The sequence below is a fragment of the Chlorocebus sabaeus genome, chromosome 18 (assembly GCF_047675955.1).
Source record: "Chlorocebus sabaeus isolate Y175 chromosome 18, mChlSab1.0.hap1, whole genome shotgun sequence".
Classification (NCBI taxonomy): Eukaryota; Metazoa; Chordata; class Mammalia; order Primates; family Cercopithecidae; genus Chlorocebus; species Chlorocebus sabaeus.
The window spans coordinates 59747064-59768928 of record NC_132921.1 but is presented as its reverse complement, the minus strand read 5'-3'; positions in this window follow the sequence as shown (position 1 = coordinate 59768928).

Below are 21865 nucleotides of genomic sequence, written 5' to 3'. Positions count from 1 at the left end.
GTTAAATCTTTGTTTGTTTGAGATGGAGTTTTACTCTGTTGCCTAGGCTGGAGTGCGGTGGTACAATCTCAGCTCACTGCAACCTCCGCCTCCCGGGTTCAAGCGATTCTCCTGCCTCAGCTCCCGAGTAGCTGGGACTACAGGTGCACACCACCATGGCCGGCTAATTTTTGTAATTTTAGTAGAGATGAGGTTTCGCCATGTTGGCCAGGCTGGTCTCGAACTCCTGACCTCAGGCTATCCACCAGCCTCAATCTCCCAAAGTGCTGGGATTATAGGCATGAGCCACTGCACCCGGTCACTTATGGAGTTAAATCTTTCTGGATGGTGTGGTATATTGTGTTTTCCAAGGGTGGCTGCACGAATATATATTCAATTCTAGATGCTTTTCTTAGAATGTGACCTTAGGAGGCCACATTAAGATGTAGAGTTTGTGTTCCCTCCCCTTGAACCTGGGTGGAACTTTGTAACTGCCTCAACCAACAGAATGTGGCAGAAGTGACATCCAAGACTCAGTCCTAGAAAGCAATGTGGTTCTGGGGGACTCTCTTGCTCTCTCTTGGGATGCTTCTGCTCTGAACCCAGCCACCATATTGTGAGGAAGTCCAGGTCACACGGAGAAGCTAGATGTGGATGTTCGGGCCAAGAGCCCCTGCTAGATTCCCAGACAATCACCAGACAGGTAAGCAAGGAGGGCTTGGGGCTTGTGATATAACTGACATCTTGAAATGATCGTTGTGGCTTCTGGAGACTTGATTGTGGGGAAGGGAACTGCAGACCAGGAGTGGAAGCAGGGGGACCAGACAGGACTGTGTAGAGTGTCCAGGAGAGAGATGATGTGGTTTGCATTAGGGTTAAACCCGTGGAATATGTGAGAAGTGTTCCTATTTGGGAAATGTTTTGAAGATGGAGGGCACAGGACTTGCTGATGGACTGAGTGGAGGGTGAGGGAAAGCAAGAACTTACTGACAATGTCTAGATTTCTGGCCTGGGAAATTGGGTATCGGATAAGCGAGGAATTCACTTATTGAGATGAAGATGCCTGAGGGATGAGCAGCTTTGCAAGGCAGGGACGATCAGCTTGACCTGAGCAAGTTCTATGAGAAGCTTGTTAAGTCTCCAAGTTGAAATGCTAAACAGTTTAGATTTGTGAGTCTAGAGCTCAGATGAGAGGCCCAAGTTAGAGATATAAACTTGGGAGTCATTACAGATGATGTTCCAGATGCTATTGCTTTGTTTTTAAAAACAAAAAAGAAAAAAAAATTGGCCAGGCATGGTGGCTCACACCTATAATCCCAGCACTTTGGGAGGCCGAGGTGGGTGGATCACGAGGTCAAGAGATTGAGACCAGCCTGGCCAACATGGTGAAACCCTGTCTGTACTAAAAATTCAAAACTTAGCTGGGCATGGTTGCAGGCTGAGGCAGGAGAATCGCTTGAACCCGGGAGGCGGAGGTTGCAGTGAGCCGAGATCGCACCACTGCACTCCAGCTTGGTGACAGAGCAACACTCCGTCTTAAAAAAAAAAAAACAAACCCAAACTTAGCTTAAACCAGCTATTTCATTTGCCCACCAGTTAGGTGGGCTGGGAATCCAGGGCAGAGCACAGAAGAAATTGTTAGTCTCTACTCCACAGTTTCTGGGACTTCAGCTTGGAAGACTCAAGGATTGGAGTCAACATGAGAGCTGAGACTGGAATCATCTGGAAGCATCTTTACCCACAGACCTGGCTGGTTATTCATTGGAACCTCAGCACAGGCTGTCAACTGGGATACTTACAGTGCCCTCTCCATGTGGATTGGGCTTCCTTCCAGTATGGCAGCCTTCGGGAGTTGGACTACTTAGATGGCAGCTTTCCTAACCTAGCCTTGGAAGTCACACAGCATCATCTCTACTCCCTTCTGTTGGTAACAAGAGAGTCACAAGTCTGCTTAGATTGAAGATCCCTTCTCTCTATGGAAGGAATGTGAAGATCATATTGGAGAAGAGCATATAGAATGAGAGATACTATTGGACCAACTCTGGAAGACAGACTGTCACAGCTCACAGAGCTTTGTTGTTGGATGAGATACTTAGGAAGCGAGTGTAGATAGAGAGGAGAAGTCCTGGACTGGCCTGGGGACACTCAACATTTGGAGACTGAGAGGAGGAAGGACCAGTGGGCAGAGGGAAACCTGGAGCAAAAGACATTTCTTGCAGTGACTGCTACTTCCTGCTGAAGTTCCTTAGGGAATGGGGTCAGGATAGATTCCTCTCTCCTTCCTCCATCTGTGTGGTAAAATATACATAACGTGACATTTACCATCTTAGCAATTTTTTATTTTATTTTATTTCGTGAGACAGAGTCTCACTCTGTTGCCCAGGCTGGAGTACAATGGTGCAGTCTCAGCCCACTGCAACCTCTGCCTTCTGGGTTCAAGCAATTCTCCTGCCTCAGCCTCCCTAGTAGCTGGGACTAGCTAATTAGCCCCAGCTAATTAGCCACCACACCTAGCTAATTTTTATATTTTTAGTAGAGACAGGGTCTCACCATGTTCGCCAGGCTGGTCTCAAATTCCTGACCTCAGGTGATCCTCCCACCTCAGCCTCCTAAAGTGCTGGGATTATCGGCATAAGCCCCTGTGCCCGCCACCATCTTAGCAATTTTTAAGTGTACAGTTGAGTGGCATTAAGTACATTCACATTGTAGTCTAACCATCACTACCATCCATCTCCATAGCTCTTTTCATCTTGTAAAACTGAAATTGTACATTAAACACTAACTCCCCATTCTCTCTTCCCCCTAGCCCCTGGCAACCACCACTCATGTCTCTATGATTTTGATGACTCTAAGTACCTCATGCAAGTGGAATCATAGTGTATTTGTCTTTCCATGACTGGCCTACTTCACTTAGCATAATGTCTTCAAGACAGGACAGGTCTTGCATCAGCTGCAAGCCGGGGCCAGAACCAGCCATCCCTGGTTCTGGGACATCCATGGGCATGGCCTGGGGGCTCACTTGAGCAAAATTCCATGGCCTCACCAAGGCAATCAGAAATCCCCCGTACCTCCATTGTGCACAGGCTCAGTCTTCCAAAACACTGGAGTGTGGGAGGGGGTTGCCTCAGTCCAGTTAAACCCATTTTTTTAGAAAACCATTTTTGCCGCTTTCTTTAAGAGCTAAAGAATCCTCCAATTTACTCAACTCTAAAAAAACCCTTAACACCCAAACAGTAGCATCTGGACATAAATTTAACTTGATTTCAGAGTTTTCTCTAAGAATAGCTGGTGAATGTTGCTTTACGTCTTGGAGAATTTCCTAAGCTAAGAGAGGCCAAAGATAAGGATGATTTCACTTCCAGGAAACAAAACTGCCATTTAGTTCCATAACAGTACAAAACAAGTCTCTCTTTACAAAGCCCCTGCTATGGTAGTTAAAATAAACAGTCTATGTGTTAGAGTTGGAAATTCTATTGTTATACAGATATCTTGCTGAAATGGGTTCTGACCTCCACAAAGAGTTCTCAAGAATGAAACGCATGCTGTTCCTTTAATGTTGTTTTTGCTCATGCAAATGACATCCTATTACACCCACGGATGCTTAACTACTAAGTTAAAACAACTACATGGCAATTTTGATCACTCCAAAGTCCCCTCACTGTTTTGTGGTTTTATGTAATTCGCATATTGTGTACAAAAAGACTTGACCTGGAGCCGGCAGCAAGAAATGTGTAATTAGAAACACTTCCCGAGGAAATGAGGTGACAAGTGAAGGCCTGAGGATTTCCGAGGGAGCCTGGAGCTGCAGATATTCATTATGGGTACTTGAGAGGCACAGCTGCCCCTGCTGAAAACCATGTCAAATGCCGTCCGCTGGATGCCAGCGCGGAGACCAGCCCAGAGCCAGAGATGGTGACTATGGCAACACGCCGCTCCATTTTTAAACTTTTCATTGCTTAAAAGGAAATTGCTTAGGCTTTTTCTCTTTTTTTTCCTTTTTCTCCCTACCAATTTCAGAGTTTGTACCAGACTAAATGTTAGCCTCCAGGTCTAACATTTCCTGGGTAATTAGTGACCGGCTGGGTGAAGTGCTTTTGGCCTTACCTCCAGCCTTGGCAACTCCAGCCAGTTATTAATTGCTGCACTGGGAAACACTTCCCAATCAAGCTATTATTTAATCAAAATAAAAGAAAATGAACTATAATTGCTGTCAACAGCAATGATCAACTCTCCGTAGGAGTCTAAATGGGAACTGTGGAGGTTCTCACTGGAAGAAGTGTTCCTCGGGGTCACATAAGCAGGGCAATGTGAAGTTGTGTGGAGTACCCTTGGGAACTGGTTCTCGTGGGAGGAGAGAATGTGAACTGACAGGAAGACCCAGAAAGATTATACATACCCTGTCCTAGATCTCGGTCATTCATGGTCAGTATAACCTGTAACTTTGATGTTAAGCCGGTGCCCCAAATGCTGCCATGGGAGTGTCTGAAGGGGAAAACACAGTTCACAGAAGCATTTGGGCCACTTCTATCAGCAGTAAATAGTAAAACCCGTAACTACCATAATAACCACACTTCCTGAGTACCCCCAATGTGCCAGGCAGGCACTGTGCCCCCAGGTTTATACTCAGATCTGATCTAAGAGGTCCCCACATTGCCACTGTGGGGAGAGTACAATCACGATCCCTCTTTCACAAGGACACTGAGACTGAGAGAGATGAACTTGGCCAAGACCCACCACACCCTGGTGTGAGTAGCAGAGCCAAGGCTTGAATTCTAGTCTCTGCATCAAGCATTTGCTTTTTTTTTTTCAAGCAACAATATAAACATAACATAAAAGTGACCATCTTAACCATTTTAAAGTGGATAGTTCTGTGGCAGTAAGTACATTGACATTGTATGCAACCATCACCACCAACCATCTCTGGAACTTTCTCATATCTCCAGCTGAAACTCTGTACCGGTTAAACACTAACTCCCCATTCCCTCCTTCCCCAAGCCCCTGGCAACCACTATTCTGTCTCTAAGAGCATGATGATTCCATGGACCTCACTTGGGTGAATCACACACTATTTGTCCTTTGGTGACTGGCGTATTTCACTGTGCATAACGTCCTCAGGGTTCATCCATGTTGTAGTATGACTCAGAATTGCCTTCCTACTTAGGGCTGAATTGCATTCCATCGTTTGTATACACCATATTTTGTTTATCCATTCATCTATAGATGGACATTTGGGTTATGCTCATGTTTTGGCTGTTGTGAATCATGCTACGTTTCCTTCTTTTTATTTATTTATTTATTTTTTTTTGAGATGGAGTTTTGCCCTTGTCATCCAGGCTGGAGTGCAGTGGCGCGATCTCGGTTCACTGCAAGCTCTGCCTTCTGGGCTCCAGCGATTCTCCTGTCTCAACCTCCCGAGTAGCTGGGATTACAGATACCCATCACCACGCCCAGCTAATTTTTTGTATTTTTGGTAGAGGCAGGATTTCATCATGTTGGCCAGGCTGATTTTGAACTCCTGACTTAAGGTGATCCACCTGCCTCGGCCTCCCAAATCGCTGGGATTACAGGCATGAGCCACGGTGCCTGGCCGCTACATTTAACTCTTTTTTTTTTTTTTTTTTTTTGAGGCAGAGTCTCGCTCTGTGGCCCAGGCTGGAGTGCAGTGGCCAGATCTCAGCTCACTGCAAGCTCCGCCTCCCGGATTTACGCCATTCTCCTGCCTCAGCCTCCCGAGTAGCTGGGACTACAGGCGCCCGCCACCTCGCCCGGCTAGTTTTTTGTATTTTTTAGTAGAGACAGGGTTTCACTGTGTTAGCCAGGATGGTCTCGATCTCCTGACCTCGTGATCCGCCCGTCTCGGCCTCCCAAAGTGCTGGGATTACAGGCTTGAGCCACCGCGCCCGGCCAACTCTTAACCTTTACTAAGATTCATTGCACCTAGGAGCAGTTGCTCTTCAAGGATAACACATAGCTCACGGACTGCCTGTCACACCCCAACCTCAGAGAATCAGAGACTACCACGGGGCCCATCAGGCCACTAGGCCAGGTGCCACTCCCCTGGCAGGGAGAGACGTGCCTGTGGCCACTGACCTCATAGGGTTCCACCTCTCCACACTGGCACACTGCGGGAGGAATTTCAGTGTTCAATTCCAGGCTGTTTCTCTGAGTCTTAGGTTCTGGGATAAACAAGTTCCTTCAAGTCCAAACTGCTCAGATTCGACTTTATGCTAGATTCCACACCTGGAATCCTGCTCCAGGACTGCAGTCTCATCCTCCAGCTCCTGCAGGCTTCTTCTGAGCTGGTGGGTCTCAGCAGGGATGGGGGAAGTGGCACTCTACACCCAGGGGACACCACCCACAGGAAGCTTTGTGGACATGTGAAGGGCATATGTGGTTGTCATAATGGTTGGGGGACACTGTTAATACTTATGTGAGGCCAGGGACTCAGGTGACCTGCAGTATGTGAGGCAGTCATCCACAACAAAGAATTGTCCTGCATCCTGAACTAATTTCAAAAAACCCATTAACATTTGTCTCCTAAGCTTTGTGACCTGAGTGCCACCTGCCTCCCCAGTTCCTCTCCCTCCACTCTCATGCTTAAAGATAAGCTGTTTTTGGGCCAGGCGCAGTGGCTCACGCCCGTAATCCCAGCATTTTGGGAGGCTGAGGCAGGCGGATTCACAAGGTCAGGAGTTCGAGACCAGCCTGATCAACATGGTGAAACCCCGTCTCTACTAAAAATACAAAAATTAACCATGGTGGCACGCACCTGTAATTCTAGCTACTCAGGAGGCTGAGGCAGGAGAATCGCTTTAACCCGGAAGGCAGAGGTTGCAGTGAGCTGAGATCATGCCATTGTACTCCAGCCTGGGCAACAGAGTGAGATTCCGTCTTTAAAAAAAAAAAAACAAAAAACCCTACTGTTTTCTCTGCCTAAAATGCCTATTTTTCCCCTTTGTCTGGTATGTGAGGGATTCTTTCTTTCTTTTTTCCTTTTTTTGGAGACAGAATCTCGTTCTGTCACCCAGGCTGGAGTGCAGTGGCGCGATCTCAGCTCACTGTAACCTTTGCCTCCCAGGTTCAAGAGATTCCCCTGCTTCATCCTCCTGAGTAGCTGGGATTACAGGCATGCACCACCACACCCAGCTAATTTTTGTATTTTTAGTAGAGATGGGGTTTCACCATGTTGCCCTGGTTGGTCTCCAACTCCTGACCTCAAGTGATCCACCCATCTCAGCCTCCCAAAGTGCTGGGATTACAGGCGTGAGCCACTGCGCCCGGTGGGATTCTTTCTTTAAGGCTCAGATTAAATGTACCTATGTATGAGACTTCCCCAGAACTTCCCAGTAGCATGTGTCCATCCCTAAATGGCACCTCGTAGCTCTTGGTATGTTCATGCATTTCAGAAACACTTTTTTCTTTCTGAGTACCTACTGTGTGCCAGGCACTAGGGTAGGCTAAGAATTTAAAGATGAGTAAGACAGAGTCCTTGTCCTAAGGAATTCCCAGGAGAGTCAGAGACAGACAGTGATCACCATGCAAGGCAACAAGTGCCAAAGAGAGGAGGACTGCAGTGTGGGAGCCGAGGAGCCATGAAGGACCCTTGGGAGTCTTGGAAGACTCCACTGGGAAGAGGTGGTTTAAATTGGGTTTTGAAGAATCGAGAAGGAGAATCAGCCAAAGAAATGTGCCAAGATGCTGAGCTGAGATAATTCCACAGGGCTGCAGTGTAAGAGGCAGATCTAGGAAGGTGGGTCCAGGAAGGTGGGCAGGGCCACATCCTGACAAGCCACTGTTGTTAATGATGAAGAGCAGGGAGCCTGTGTAGCCTTGGATTTCTTGGGATAATGCCTCCCAAGGCCCTGCTTGGGACATTAGGCACTCATCGGCCTCCTGCCTATGCTGGTAGAGCAGGGGTTCCCTCCAAGTCCTGTCCCGGAACGGTTCTGTTCCCAGGGAGGATAGGAACTCGAACTTGTGGAGCAGCTACTTGATGTGCCAAACACTTGTGTTCTCTTCAGCAAGAGGATACTTGCTGGTGTGCCTGGGAGACTGTCCCAGGATAAATGGGGAGTGTCTTTCCAGAATGTTAATTTCACTCAAAGATTGGGGAGGGAAAATCAATTAGTATAAATGGTAAATAATTTAAAACATTATTTTTATATCACATCAATAGTGGATATATTATGGGGCAGAATGCTAAAGTAATACACATTTTTCTTAATTTCATTTATCATTTGAAAAGGTAACACAAGCTCATGGTACAAAATTCAAAACGTGTAAGAGTTTAGAATAGGCCGGGTATGGTGGCTCATGCCTGTAATCCCAGCACTTTGGGAGGCCAATGCGGGCGGATCGTGAGGTCAGGAGTTCAAGAGCAGCCTGGGCAACATAGTGAAACCCCATGTCTACTAAAAATACAAAAATTAGCTGGGTGTGGTGGCATCCAGCTACTTGGGAGGCTGAAGCAGGAGAGTTGCTTGAACCTGGGAGGCGGAGGTTGCAGTGAGCCAAGACCGGGCCATTGCACTCCAGGCTGGGCGACAGAGCGAGACTTCATCTCAAAACAAAACAAACAAACGAAAAAGAGGCAAGGAAAACCCAGCTGATGTAGTATAGTATGGAAGATCTCTTCGGATGGCAAACGGACGGTATGGTATATCTTGTGACCCACTTCTAGGAATTTACCCTGCACATATACTAACATATAAAAATGAAGAGTATTCGGGATCATGTTAGTTGTAGTGTCATTAGTAATAGGAAAATATTGGAAATGGCCATCTTAGGGCTGGTTAACAAATTCTGATAGATTCATATAATGAAATATTATGCAGTCTCACTATGTTGCCCGTGTTGGACTTGAACTTCTGAGTTCACTGCAGCCTCAGCTTTCTAAGCTCAACTGATCCTCCCACCTTGGCCTTCCAAGTAGCTGGGATTACAGGCACTTACCACTGTGCCTGGCTGGAATAATCTACGATTGTGTTATAAAGATCTCCAAGATGTAGTGTCATCTGAGAAAAGCAATCTGTGGAGTAGTGCGTATTTTATGTTACCATTTGCATTTTTAAAAAAACCCCACATACATAGGTATTTACTTAAACTATATATAGAATATCTCTTGGAGGGTACCCAAGAAAGTAGAAATAGTGGTTGCCTCCGGGGAGTGAAGCTGAGTGGCTGGAGAACAGAAATGTAAATTTTGTGTGTGTGTGTGTGTGTGTGTGTGTGTGATGGAGTCTCGCTCTTTCTCCCAAGCTGGAGTGCAGTGGCGCAATCTCAACTCCCTGCAACCTCCGCCTGCCAGGTTCAAGGGATTCTCCTACCTCAGCCTCCCGAGTAGCTGGGATTACAGGTGCCCACCATCACACCCAGCTAATTTTTTTGTATTTGTAGTAGAGATGGGGGTTTCACCATATAGGTCAGGCTGATCTCGAACTCCTGACTTCAGGTCATCTACCCGCTTTGGCCTCCCAAAGTGCTGGGATTACAGCCATGAGCTACCGTGGCCAGCCTTCCTTGCCTCTTAAGTCTATACACACTAAACAATAGTGTTTTCCCAATCTTTCTGACCCTTGCCAATCTGATAGGTGAAAGCTGTATCTCATTAGAGTCTATTTGCTCTTCCTGTATTATGAAAGAGGTGGAGTCTCTCTCTTTATATTCAAGGGGCCTTTGTGTTTCACATTCTGGGAACTGATTCTTCATCTCATTCACTCGTTTTTCTATTGTGTTACTGGCTTTTTCTTATCAATATTTAGGATTTCTGTAAATATTAAGGGAAGGCATTTTTGTGATATGAATTGCAAATATTTCCCACCAATAATGTTTCTCTTTTGATTTTGTTTTTCTGCCCCATATAATTATTTCTAATTTTTTCTTTTTGTAGCTGAATTTACTTTTGTTTTTCTAGCTTCTGAGTTCTATGTTAGAAAGGCTGCTGCTTTATCTGAGGTGATTAAAAAATACTCTCATTAGTTCATTCCATCAAAAGTTTACCAAGCCCTGACTCTATGCCAAGCACTGTCTGGGTGCTGGGATTGCCAGGCTGAACAAAACAAACCATGAGTACATGTTTTGAGGGTTTTTTGTTTGTTTGTTTGTTTGAGACGGAGTCTCGCTCTGTTGCCAGGCTGGAGTGCAGTGGCACAATTTCAGCCCACTGCAACCTCCGCCTCCTGGGTTCAAGCAACTCTCCTGCCTCAGCCTCCCGAGTAGCTCGGACTACAGGCACACGCCACAACGCCTGGCTAATTTTTAAAAAATTTTATTTATTTATTTGTATTTTAGTAGAGATGAGATTTCACCATGTTGCCCAGGCTGGTCTCGAACTCCTGAGCTCAGGCAATCCGCCCGCCTCAGCCTCCCAAGGTGCTAGGATTACAGGCCTGAGCTACTGCACCCAGCAGACCCCTGTTGTTTTATCTGCCCCACAGCTCCCTTCTGAGAATTCCCCACCACACACCATCCATCTGCTTCCCAGCAGGAACACCAATTAGCTGAGACCCCGCCCACTTATGGGTCCAGGGCCTGCTCAACACAGACTTTGCCAATCACAGCCTTTCTTTGTAAATCTGAAACGGAAACCCAGAAGGTCCAATGTCTGTCAATTACAAAAGTGGGAATCCATCAGCGTCCACACTTCCTGCCCCATGGGCCAGAGAAGCAGAGGAACCTAATCTGCAGAGGGAGCCTGAATTAGGCATAGGGAGAGAGTCGGCGGGCAAGAAAAAAAGAGTTCCCACGGGTCCATGTGTGTGTTTGTCAGGTGTGCTGGGGCTCAGGCTGTACTCCCATCTCAATGTTCCTTGAGACCCTCCTACATCCTTCAATTCTCCTGAAGCTTTCGCTTAGGTTTCTGTCACCTGCAATCAGAGTCCTAGAAAGTGGCTGAGATGTCCCTCATCCTGGATAGATTTGTCTCTGATGCCTTCTCTCTCTTTTGTTTTTTAAATTTTTTTGAGACCGAGACTCACTCTGACACCGAGGCTGGAGTGCAGTGATGCGATCTCGGTTCACTGCAGCCTCCACCTCCCAGGTTCAAGTGATTCTCCTGCCTCAGCCTCCCGAGTAGCTGGGACTACAGGCGCATGCCAGCATTCCTGGTTGATTTTTGTGTTTTTAGTAGAGACGGAGTTTCACCATGTTCCCATGCTGGTCTTGAACTCCTGACCTCAAGTGATCTGCCTGCTTCGGCCTCCCAAAGTGCTGGGATTACAGGTGTAAGCCATCGCGTTCAGCCTCCAAAGTCTTCTCTTAGGTATATCACAAAAGTGGGCCAGGAGACTGGTTCAGCAGCTGAATGGTGTCCCAGAGGGCAAATGGAGTGTGATTATGGACAAGGTCCGGGGCTCCAGGGGCCGGCGTTCTCAGCCACTCACTGTTGGAGGCTGTGTCACCAAACTGGAAGACTGTCAGTACAAACTCAAAACCTGCTTCTCTTTCAGTCTGATACATACAAGTGAAATTCTGATTTTTACAAAATGAGAACTTCTTACCCTCTTCACTGGGCGCGCCCGTGTAAGGGTGTAGAACAGGGACTCAGGCCCAAATTTAGCCAGCGTTTTACCCTCAAATCTGTTCTTTCCCGCCTAGGGCGCTTTTGGTTCTTTCAGGAATTACAGCTGCCCCCTAGACTGGAGATCTGGAAATCAGTTTTTCCTCATAATGTCTCTGGTACTTGACCCTTCTTTTCCATTCTCACTGCCAAGTCCAAGTTTTATTGTCTCGGGCCTGAATTGTTGTAATGGAGTCCTAAGTTAATGCCTCTGCACAGCCTGAAATGCCATCTCACATGTAAACTAGAATCTAAATTCAAATATTGCCCTCTCTGTGGGGCTTCTCTGTCCCCAGGAGTCACCGTCCGTAGTCACTAACATCTCAGATGTTAACTATCCAGGGATCAGCCATGTGACCTGAAGCTTAACTCCATGGAGGTCAGTTTCTTCATCTGTCAGATGGAATAAACAGCAGAGTTGTGGTGAGAATTCAATGAAACTGTGTATACAGAAATGACCACTTGCTGGGCACTGTGCTCATGCCTATAACCCCAGCACTTTGGGAGGCCCAGGTGGGAGGGTGGCTTGATTCCAGGAGTTCAAGACCAGCCTGGGTCACCAGGTTGGGTCAATATTAGCAAGACCCTTGTCTCTACAAAAATTTTAAAACTAGCCAGGCATGGGGCACAGTGGCTCACGCCTATAATCCCAGCACTTTGGGAGGCAGAGGCAGGCAGATCACTTGAGGTCAGGAGTTCAAGGCCAGCCTGGCTAACATGGTAAAAAATACTCTACTAAAAATACAAATACAAAATACAAATCTCTACTAAAAATACAAAAATTAGCTGGGCATGGTGGCGGGCACCTGTAATCCCAGTTACTCAGGAGGCTGAGGCAGGAGAATCGCTTGAAGAAGGCAGAGGTTGCTATGAGCCAAGATTGCACCACTGAACTCCAGCCTGGGTGGCAGAGGGAGACCCTGTCTCAAAAAACAGACAGAGAAACAAAAAACAACAACAACAATTTAGAGTTAGCTGGGCATGGTGGCGGGTGCCTGTAATCCCACCTACTCAGGAGACTGAGGCAAGAGAATTGCTTGAACCTGGGAGGCAGAGGTTGCAGTGAGCCAAAACTGCACAACGCCACTGCACTCCAGCCTGGGTGACAGAGAAAAACTCCATCTCAAAAAAAAATTTAAAAAACTAGCCAGGCATGATGATGCACACCTGTAGTTTCAGCTATTTGGGAGGCTGAGGCAGGAGGACCACTTGAGCCCAGGAGTTAGAGGCTGCACTGAGCCATGATCACACCACTGCACTCCAACCTGGGTAACAGAATAAGACCCTGTCTCTAAAAGAAAAAAAAAAAAAGAAATGACCATTTCAGGGCTTGCACATAAATGGTAACGCACCCTTGTCCCCTTTGCTCACTTTGTCTTATTTTCTTAGCAGGCTGTTAACTCTTTGAAACCTGGAAACTTGGCCAGGCGCGGTGGCTGAAGCCTGTAATCTCAGCACTTTGGGAGGCTGAGGCGGGTGGATCACGAGGTCAGGAGATCAAGACCATCCTGGCTAACACGTGAAACCCCGTCTCTACTAAAAATACCAAAAAATTAGCCGGGCGTGGTGGCAGGCGCCTGTAGTCCTAGCTACTTGGGAGGCTGAGGCAGGAGAATGACGTGAACCCGGGAGGCAGAGCTTGCAGTGAGCTGAGATCACCGCACTGGACTCCAGCCTGGGCGACAGAGCGAGACTCTGTCTCAAAAAAAAAAAAAAAGAAACCTGGAACCTTGCCTTGCCCTTAGTGCCTAGCAGACAGCATGGCACAGAGTAGGCACTCAGTGAATGTCAGATGAATAAATACGTAAATGGAGGAATGAATCAGAAAAACCTTTCCACTCCTTTAGACTTTCTCCTCAATCCTTTATGCATATTTTCCAAACTAATGACTTCATTTTGACTTTCGACAAACATATTACTTCTTGTTTAAAAATGATCTATGCTTCTCTAGTACTTATAGGTTCAACTTTTAAATTTTAGATTTGAGGCCCGGTAATCTGGCCTGAGACACAGTTTTTCAACTCATCTGTTATTCACCACTACAATCCTTTTAATCTAGTTGTCCTGGCACATCTATTCATTATTGTCAATTACCTCCAAAAAGCCCTTTCCCTTTTTCTTTTTTTCTTTTCTTTTTTTGAGACGTAGTCTCACTTTATCACCCAGGCTGGAATGCAGTGGCGCATTCCTGGCTCACTGCAACCTCTGCCTCCTGGGTTCAAGCAATTTTCCTGCCTCAGCCTCCTGAGTAGCTGGGATTACAGGCATGCGCCCCCATGCCCAGCTAATTTTTGTATTTTTAGTAGAGGCAGGGTTTCACCATGTTGCCCAGGCTGGTCTCGAACTCCTGACCTCGTGATCCACCTGCCTTGGCCTCCCAAAGTGCTGGGATTACAGGCATGAAACACCATGCCCCGCCCTTTCTCTCTCTTTTTTTTTTTTAAGACAGGATCTCTCTCTGTCACCCAGACTGGAATACAGTGGTACAATCATGGCTCACTGCATCCTCAAACTCCTGGGCTTCATTGATTCTCCGGCATCAGCTTCTAGTGTAACTGGGACTATAGGTAAGTGCCACAATTACACCCAGCTAATTTTTTTGTGCTAATTTTTTTTTTTTTTGAGGCGGATTCTTGCTCTGTCCCCCAGGCTGGAGTGCAGTGGCACGATCTTGGCTCACTGCAACCTCTGCCTCCCGGGTTCAAGCGATTCTCCTGCCTTAGCCTCCTGAGTAGCTGGGATTACAGGAGCCCGCCACCACGCCTGGCTAATTTTTGTATTCTTAGTAGAGATGGAGTTTCACCATGTTGGCCAGGCTGGTCTAGAACTCCTGACCTTATGATCCACCCACCTCGGCCTCCCAAAGTGCTGGGATTACAGGCATGAGCCACTGTGCCCGACCTTTTGTGCTACTTTTTTTTGAGGCTGTCTCTTCCTGTAGTTTGCTCGTCTACATGGGCAGCGAAGGTTACCGTGGCCCACTAACCAGCCCAGCTGAACTGCCCAGTGGCAGGCCAAGTGGTGATGTTTCCCCAGAACCTGGCCACATCCATCCCACTCTGATAGGAGAATATCTAAACACATGCAATCACTATAAAACAGTGCTGCTATCCTGGGAGACAGAGAGCCCTGTAGGCGGGACTGCCTCCTGCCCTGCCTGTCTGTGCAGAGTCTAGAGGAGCCAGCATCCGGAGGTTCATGCACACAGGCCATCTGTAAGTTGTGTGTTTACCAGCTGTAATTACACTAGGGGTGGTTTCTTCATTGTCCCTGAGCTGGTTATTCATGCGTCTCAGTGCAATTTCAAAGAATATAAAACTAGGTTAATTTCAAAGAAAATAAAATCATGAGTTTGCTATGATTTAAGAATAAAGGTAATATAACAAGGTTCATTCGTTTCCTTTGAAATGCCAATATCATATAAACTCTGCAGTTGGATCAGAAGTGGTGTTCTGGGCATGAACGATCCCTTTTTGGAAGATTGAGGACAGCTCATGGAAGCATCTGAAATGCATTTTCCTAACACAGTTTTGATGCCAGGTTTCTTCCAGGGTAGTTAATGCCTTCAGCAGCGTGACATAAGAAATATATATTTGGTCTCTGTCCCCAGTTCCTGGCACAGAGCTCCTAAAACACTCGTAATTTCCAGGCTGCTATGGGTGCTAGGAACATCCTTTGTTCTAATGTTTGGTCTTTAATCCTGGTTCCTGACACAGAGCTCCTAGATTCCTTGTGATTTCCTGGGTTATAGGAGTGTCTTTTGTTCTAACAAGACAACTCCTGATGGGCTCCTGAGTAGCTTCAGGACGGGGATGGTCACCAGAAAGACCAAGCCATGACTAGAAGCTTGGAACTTTCTCCCCTGGCTCCCATCCTCCGGGAAGGAGATTGAATTAATAATCAATCATAGTTACGTGAAGAAGATTCCATAAAATTCCCTAAAATTCAGGCAGGGTGCAGTGGCTCACACTTGTAATCCCAGCACTTTGGGAGGCTGAGGAGGGCAGATCACTTGAGGTCAGGAGTTCCAGATCAGCCCGGGCAACATGGTGAAACCCCATCTCTACTAAAAATACAAAAATCAGCCAGGCGTGATGGTGCATGCCTGTAGTCCCAGCACTTTGGGAGGCTGAGGTGGGCGGGTCACTTGAGGCCAGGAGTTTGAGGCCAGTCTGGGCAACATGGTGAAACCCTATCTCTAACAAAATTAGCCAGGCATGGTGGTGCGTGCCTATAGTCCCAGCTACTCGGGAGGCTGAGGCAGGGGAATCACTCGAACCTGGGAGACGGAGGTTGCAGAGAGCCGAGATTGCACCATTGCACTCCAGCCTGGGTGACAGAGTGAGACTCCGTCTCAAAAAAAAAAAAAAAACCAAAAATACCCCAGCATTCGGAGGGCAGAGGGTTTCCCTGTGGGTGAACATGTGCACATGCTGGGATGGTGGCACCCCCAACTCCTCCAGGACAGGCACTTTTGAGCTTGGGACCCTTCCAGAGCTTGACCTCTGTGCCTCTTCACCTGGCTGTTCTCGGTGTCCTTCATCATCTCCTTTCTAATAAACCTGTCAACAGAAGTGTTTCCTTGTGTTCTGTGAGCCATCGCAGCAAATGATCGAATCTTGGGAGGCCCCGATTTGTAGCCAAGTTGGACAGAAGCGTGGGTAACTTCGGGACCCACTGCCTGCAATTGGTATCTGAAGTGGGGGGCAGTCTTGGGGGACAGGGCCCTTTGCTTGTGAGATTTGACCCTCACTCCAGGGAGATAGTGTCAGAATTGAGCTGACTTTTAGGACACCCAGGGGGTGTCTGAGAGTCCGAGCATTGGTTGATGTAGGAAAATCCCCACACATACTTGGTGTCAGAAACATTCTGTGTGAGTAGAAAAAAACAGGTTTTCACATTTAACAGGGTATCTTGGCCAGGAACAGTGGCTCACACTTGTAACCCCCGCACTTTGGAAGACCAAGGTAGGAGGACAGCTTGAGGCCAGGAATTCGAGACCAGCCTAGGCAACAGAGCGAGACCCCTGTTGCTACAAAAAATACAAAAATTAGCCAGGTATGGTGGTGCACACCTGTATTCTCAGGTGCTTGAGGGGCTGAGGTGGGAGGATCGCTTGAGCTCAGGAGTTCAAGGCTACAGTGAGCCATGATCCTGCTATTGTACTCCAGCCTGGGTGACAGAGTGACACCCCATCTCAAAACTAAGAATAAAAATTAAGCTTTTTTTTTTTTGAGACGGAGTCTTACTCTGTCACCCAGGCTGGAGTGCAGTGGTGTGATCTCGGCCCACTCTGACCTCCGCCTCCCAGGTTCAAACAATTCTCCTGCCTCTGCCTCCTGGGTAGCTGGGATTACAGGCACGTGCCACCACACTCGGCTAATTTTTCTATTTTTAGTAGACGGGGTTTCACCATGTTGGTCAGGCTGATCTCGAACTCCCGACCTCATGATCCGCCCACCTCGGCCTCCCAAAGTGCTGGGATTACAGACGTAAGCCACCGCGTCCGGCCTACAGCTCTTTTGAAACTTTTTAAAAATACACTGTATGATGCAGAAAATATTAGTATGTGTTTCTCTGCTATTAGTTTGAGGGCTCCAGGATAGGACCACATCCTGTTCTCCTTGGTACTCACAGAACCTAACTCAGACCTGGCATGGGATTGGCATTCAGGAAATACTGGGATGAGGGTTATGAGTAAGTCACGTTTGTAAGCTGCTATATGGGGTTCTATATTACTCGTTGGGTTTATTTCTACATCTAACATCCCTGAGCTTCTAGTCAAGTCTTATTCAAATGTTGTATCTGATCTCCGTTGTCCTGGGGAATTAAGGAAGGAAATTAAAGTTTCTATGCCAAATTGAAAAAGGGCAAAGAATAACCCTACCCCTATCCTCTCTTCCTCCCATTCTCTCAGGCCAACAGAAATGATCAAAAGTTCCTATGGGTAAGGCAAACTTCATGGAGAAGAGCTGGGGCATTGAGGACCACCTCTTAATCATTCTCTACTTCTAGTCTCAGAGGATTTAACTGCCTTTTTTTTTTTTTTTTAAAGACAGTCTTGCTCTTGTCACCCAGGCTGGACTGCAATGGCGTGATCTTGGCTCACTGAACTTCATCCTAGGTTCAAGCGACTCTCCTGCCTCAGCCTCCTGAGTAGCTCGGATTACAGGCGCATGCCACCACGCCCAGCTAATTTTTGTATTTTTAGTAGAGATGGGGTTTCACCATGTTGGCTAGGCTGGTCTCAAACTCCTGACCTCAGGTGATCTACCCACCTCGGCCTCTCAAAGTGCTGGGATTACAGGCGTGAGCCACCACGCCCGGCCAGGATTTAACTTTCACTGGATTAAGGAAAGCAGCAGGTTTCTCAGGGAGACTATGCCTATGTTAGATTGACAGTCCAGTGCGTGTTCTAGCAGCCCGCACCAGCCTGTACTTTGATGGAAAATACCGTAAAATAATCTGATTTAAGCAGGAGCTAACAGCTGAAGCTTCTCATGGTCCTGCCTAGAAAGGTATGCTAATATTTCATTGGTCTCAGGATCAGTGAAAACTATAAAAACCTAGAACCTAAAACATTCTGGGCTTTTTAATGTGCACCTTCTGTATTTTGCATTTTTCTAATAATAGTTACCTACTAAACTACAGGTACTCTGCTAGTTACATAATTTATACTGTTGGTAACCCTCACAACCCTGCAAGGTAAAATATTGCAAAACCTACCTTCACCCATAGATAAGGTAGGAGAGGCTACCAAGGTACAAAGCTTATGATATCCCCAAACTGGAGACCTTACAAGGTTGCATGTTTCTTGGAGCCTAAGCTAATTTTCAGACTTCTTACTCTGCTGAATTATTATTTTTTTAAGGGCCAGTGATTACTTGTAGGTTTTTTCCTTTCTTTTTAAAAACTGATCTCCAATATGTCTCCATCAAAACAGTGCATGCATTTTGAATTCATGCGTGCAAAAATGTTTCAGAATGGGCACTCGAAAGGGACAATATAAAAGGGAAGGGGGAGAGGGGAAACGTGGCTGACCAAGTCGAATCACATTTCAAGTTCTAGTCCTCCAGGCCTGTGATGCATGAGGAATCTGTATGCCAAACTTCCTCTTCTGCAAGGATCCTCCTCCTGGCCTTCTGAATCTCCTGGGTCAGCTCAAATCCTGGCTCTTGTTTAAGGCCTTCCCCACCACTGCAAATAAAACACTTCTTTTCCATATTCTGATAATGCTTATAGTCCAATTGCGCATTTGAAACTTAATCAGGGTTGGCTTTGCATTTTCATTTAAATGTGTTTTCCATGGTTTAACTATCAAGGTCACAAGGGCTAAGGGCCACATTTCTTTTTATCCCTTTGCCACAGATGGTACTGTGGATGTAGAAGTTGCTTGATAAAACTTGATCAATGACTAAGTAGTTGAAAAATAAATGAATTTGGAATAATTCAGGGACTAAGTAGATTAGAATGGCATAAATAACAACTGACATTTTAAAAAGTACTTTAAAGTTTGTAAAATATTCCTCAGCAGTCTCATTTGTACCTCACAATAACCCACAGAGAAAACTGACTCAGAGAGGGTAAGTGGCCTGCTCTTGAAACCCAGATCCTCTTACTCCAAAGTTTGCATTATTCCATAATAGTTGACCTCAAGTATGGATGTAAGATTAAGTCTGGACACTGTTCTCTACCATTAAACATCCTTACCAGCAGAGGGCGCAAGAACATGCATGGATGGGTCTTGGAGTCAGATGGGTTTGTATACTGGCCCACCCCAGCTAAGAGCTAGATGACTTGGGGCAAATTATTTAATTTTTCTGAGCCTCGTCTGTAAAATATCGATAATGCTTTCACCACCACCACAGGGTGGTTATAAAGATTAGAAATACTCTGTGGCTGGCATACAGTAGGTGAACAATAAACCATATCTCAAGATCCCCAGAAGGGGGTCATGGAAGCAGTTTGGAGATTAGACATTTTCTTTCTTTCTTTTTTTTTTTGAGACGGAGTCTCGCTCTGTCCCCTAGGCTGGAGTGCAGTGGTGCGATCTCGGCTCACTGCAAGCTCCGCCTCCCAGGTTCACGCCATTCTCCTGCCTCAGCCTCCCCAGCTGCTGGGACTATAGGCATACGCCAGCACCCCCAGCTAATTTTTTGTATTTTTAGTAGAGACGGGGTTTCGCCGTGTTAGCTAGGATGGTCTCGATCTCCTGACCTTGTGATCCGCCCACCTCGGTCTCCCAAAGTGCTGGGATTACAGGTGGGAGCCACCACACCTGGCCGGAGATTAGACATTGATTCTTATTTGATGCTTTAATAAATATTTGAAATTAGTTTCATACTTCACACTTCACGTAGACAAAAGGTTACAGAAAATGAAGGTTATAAAAAATGAATATTGATAGAAACTTTTTAGTATTTTTTTAATCGATGTATCATGGTTGTACATATTTTGGGGGATGATAGAAACATTTCAATACCCAGTAAAATTGTAAGAAAGACTGAACAACCTTTATGGATGAAAACCTTAAAAACATGAAATGCCATTTGCCCTAGCATCTATTTAACCTAAGAAAATAATATTGGGTGGTAGCAAGATTTAGAAAAACAAAAAGGAAGTCATCATCACTTTATAAGAGCAAACGTGGAAACCACAAATGTATTAAATGCACAGGTTTAAAAGGGTACAGTCTCTCCATCAAATTGAACACTATGTAGTCATTAAAATAAAAATTCTTCCATGTAGAAAAATATTCTACATGGAAAGATAATCACAACACAGCAGGCAAAAATCACAAGAGACAAAACAGCCCGATTTCACTTTTGTTTAAAAAACACACCCAAGGCCAGGCATGGTAGCTCACACCTGTAATCCCAGTGCTTTGGGAGGCCACTATGGGAGGACTGATTGAGGCTGGAAGTTCCAGACCAGCCTGGGCAACATAGTGAGACTTCAAGTCTACAAAAAAATTTTTTCTTTTTTTTTTTTTTTGCTCTGTCACCCAGGCTGGAGTGCAGTGGCATGATCTTGGCTCACTGCAACCTCTGCCTCCTGGGTTTAAGCCATTCTCCTGCCCTCCTGCCTCAGCCTCCCCAGTAGCTGGGATTACAGGCATGTACCACTATGCCCAGCTAAGTTTTGTATTTTTAGTAGAGACAGGGTTTCACCATGTTGGCCAGGCTGGTTTCAAACTCCTGACCTCATGATCTGCCCGCCTAGGCCTTCCAAAGTGCTGGGATTACAGGCTTGAGCCACTGTGCCGGGCCAAAATTTTTTTTAAAAATTAGCCAGGTGTGGTGGTGGGTGCCTGTAGTCCTAGCTATTCAGGAGGCTGAGGCGGAGGGAATCGCTTGAGCCCAGGAGTTGAGTCTGCAGTGAGCTATGATCACACCACTGCACTCCAGCCTGGGTGACAAGCTAAAAGAATATATATACATATGTCTCTATAAAATACATGAAAATACAAAACAGATATCAAAAATTAAGTTTAACGTTATTTCCACAGAAGAGATTGTTAGTGATACCCCTCCTTTTTTTTTTTCTCCTCTTTGCTTATCTTATGTTCTCTGAAATTAACGTTTATCACTTTTGAATGAAAGAAAATATATTTTACAGGAACACTGTTGGAGTCTTTCACTTAACACTGCCTTCCAACCAGGCCAGTGGTCATGTAAATTAACTCGATTGTCATAAAAGGGCTTGGAAGTTTCAAGGTAGTTAGCCAAAATAATTAAAATCCTGGTGAAATTTCACAGAGCTGGCCATTGAGCTTTGACTTCACTGATATGAGGCTGCTGTAAATAGACTCCAGGCTCCAGGTTTTCAAAAAATACAAAATAGCAAAAAGCACAAAAATACAAAAAGCACAAAATAAAATATAACAACAATTGTTCATGTAAAGGGCCACGTGCCATCTCTGTCCTGAGCAAATGTAACCTGAAACCCTCTGGCACTCCAGGTTGGGGCACCTCTCTGGACAGGGTGTATTTGCTCTCCATTACTCAATTTACTTTCCTGAGCTTGAAATGGAGTGGAATTTCAATGTAGAGTTACCCATTAGCTCCAGGGCTAAATTTAAACCTTTAATTAAATTAATCCGTTGATCTTAAACACGTTGCTTCTCCCTCAAAAGTGTAGCAGGTGTTTTAGGTGTCACAGAGCTTAATTCAGTGTGGCAATTGTTCCTTACTGCATTTGGTAAGTTGCCCACACCGCCTGGGGAAACCCGCACACGTTTTCAGATCCCTCCAGGTGAATCCCTTCACCCTGTCCCCACCCCCAACCAAAACAAGCATTCATTGCGGGTGGGGACTGCGACTCCTCCCA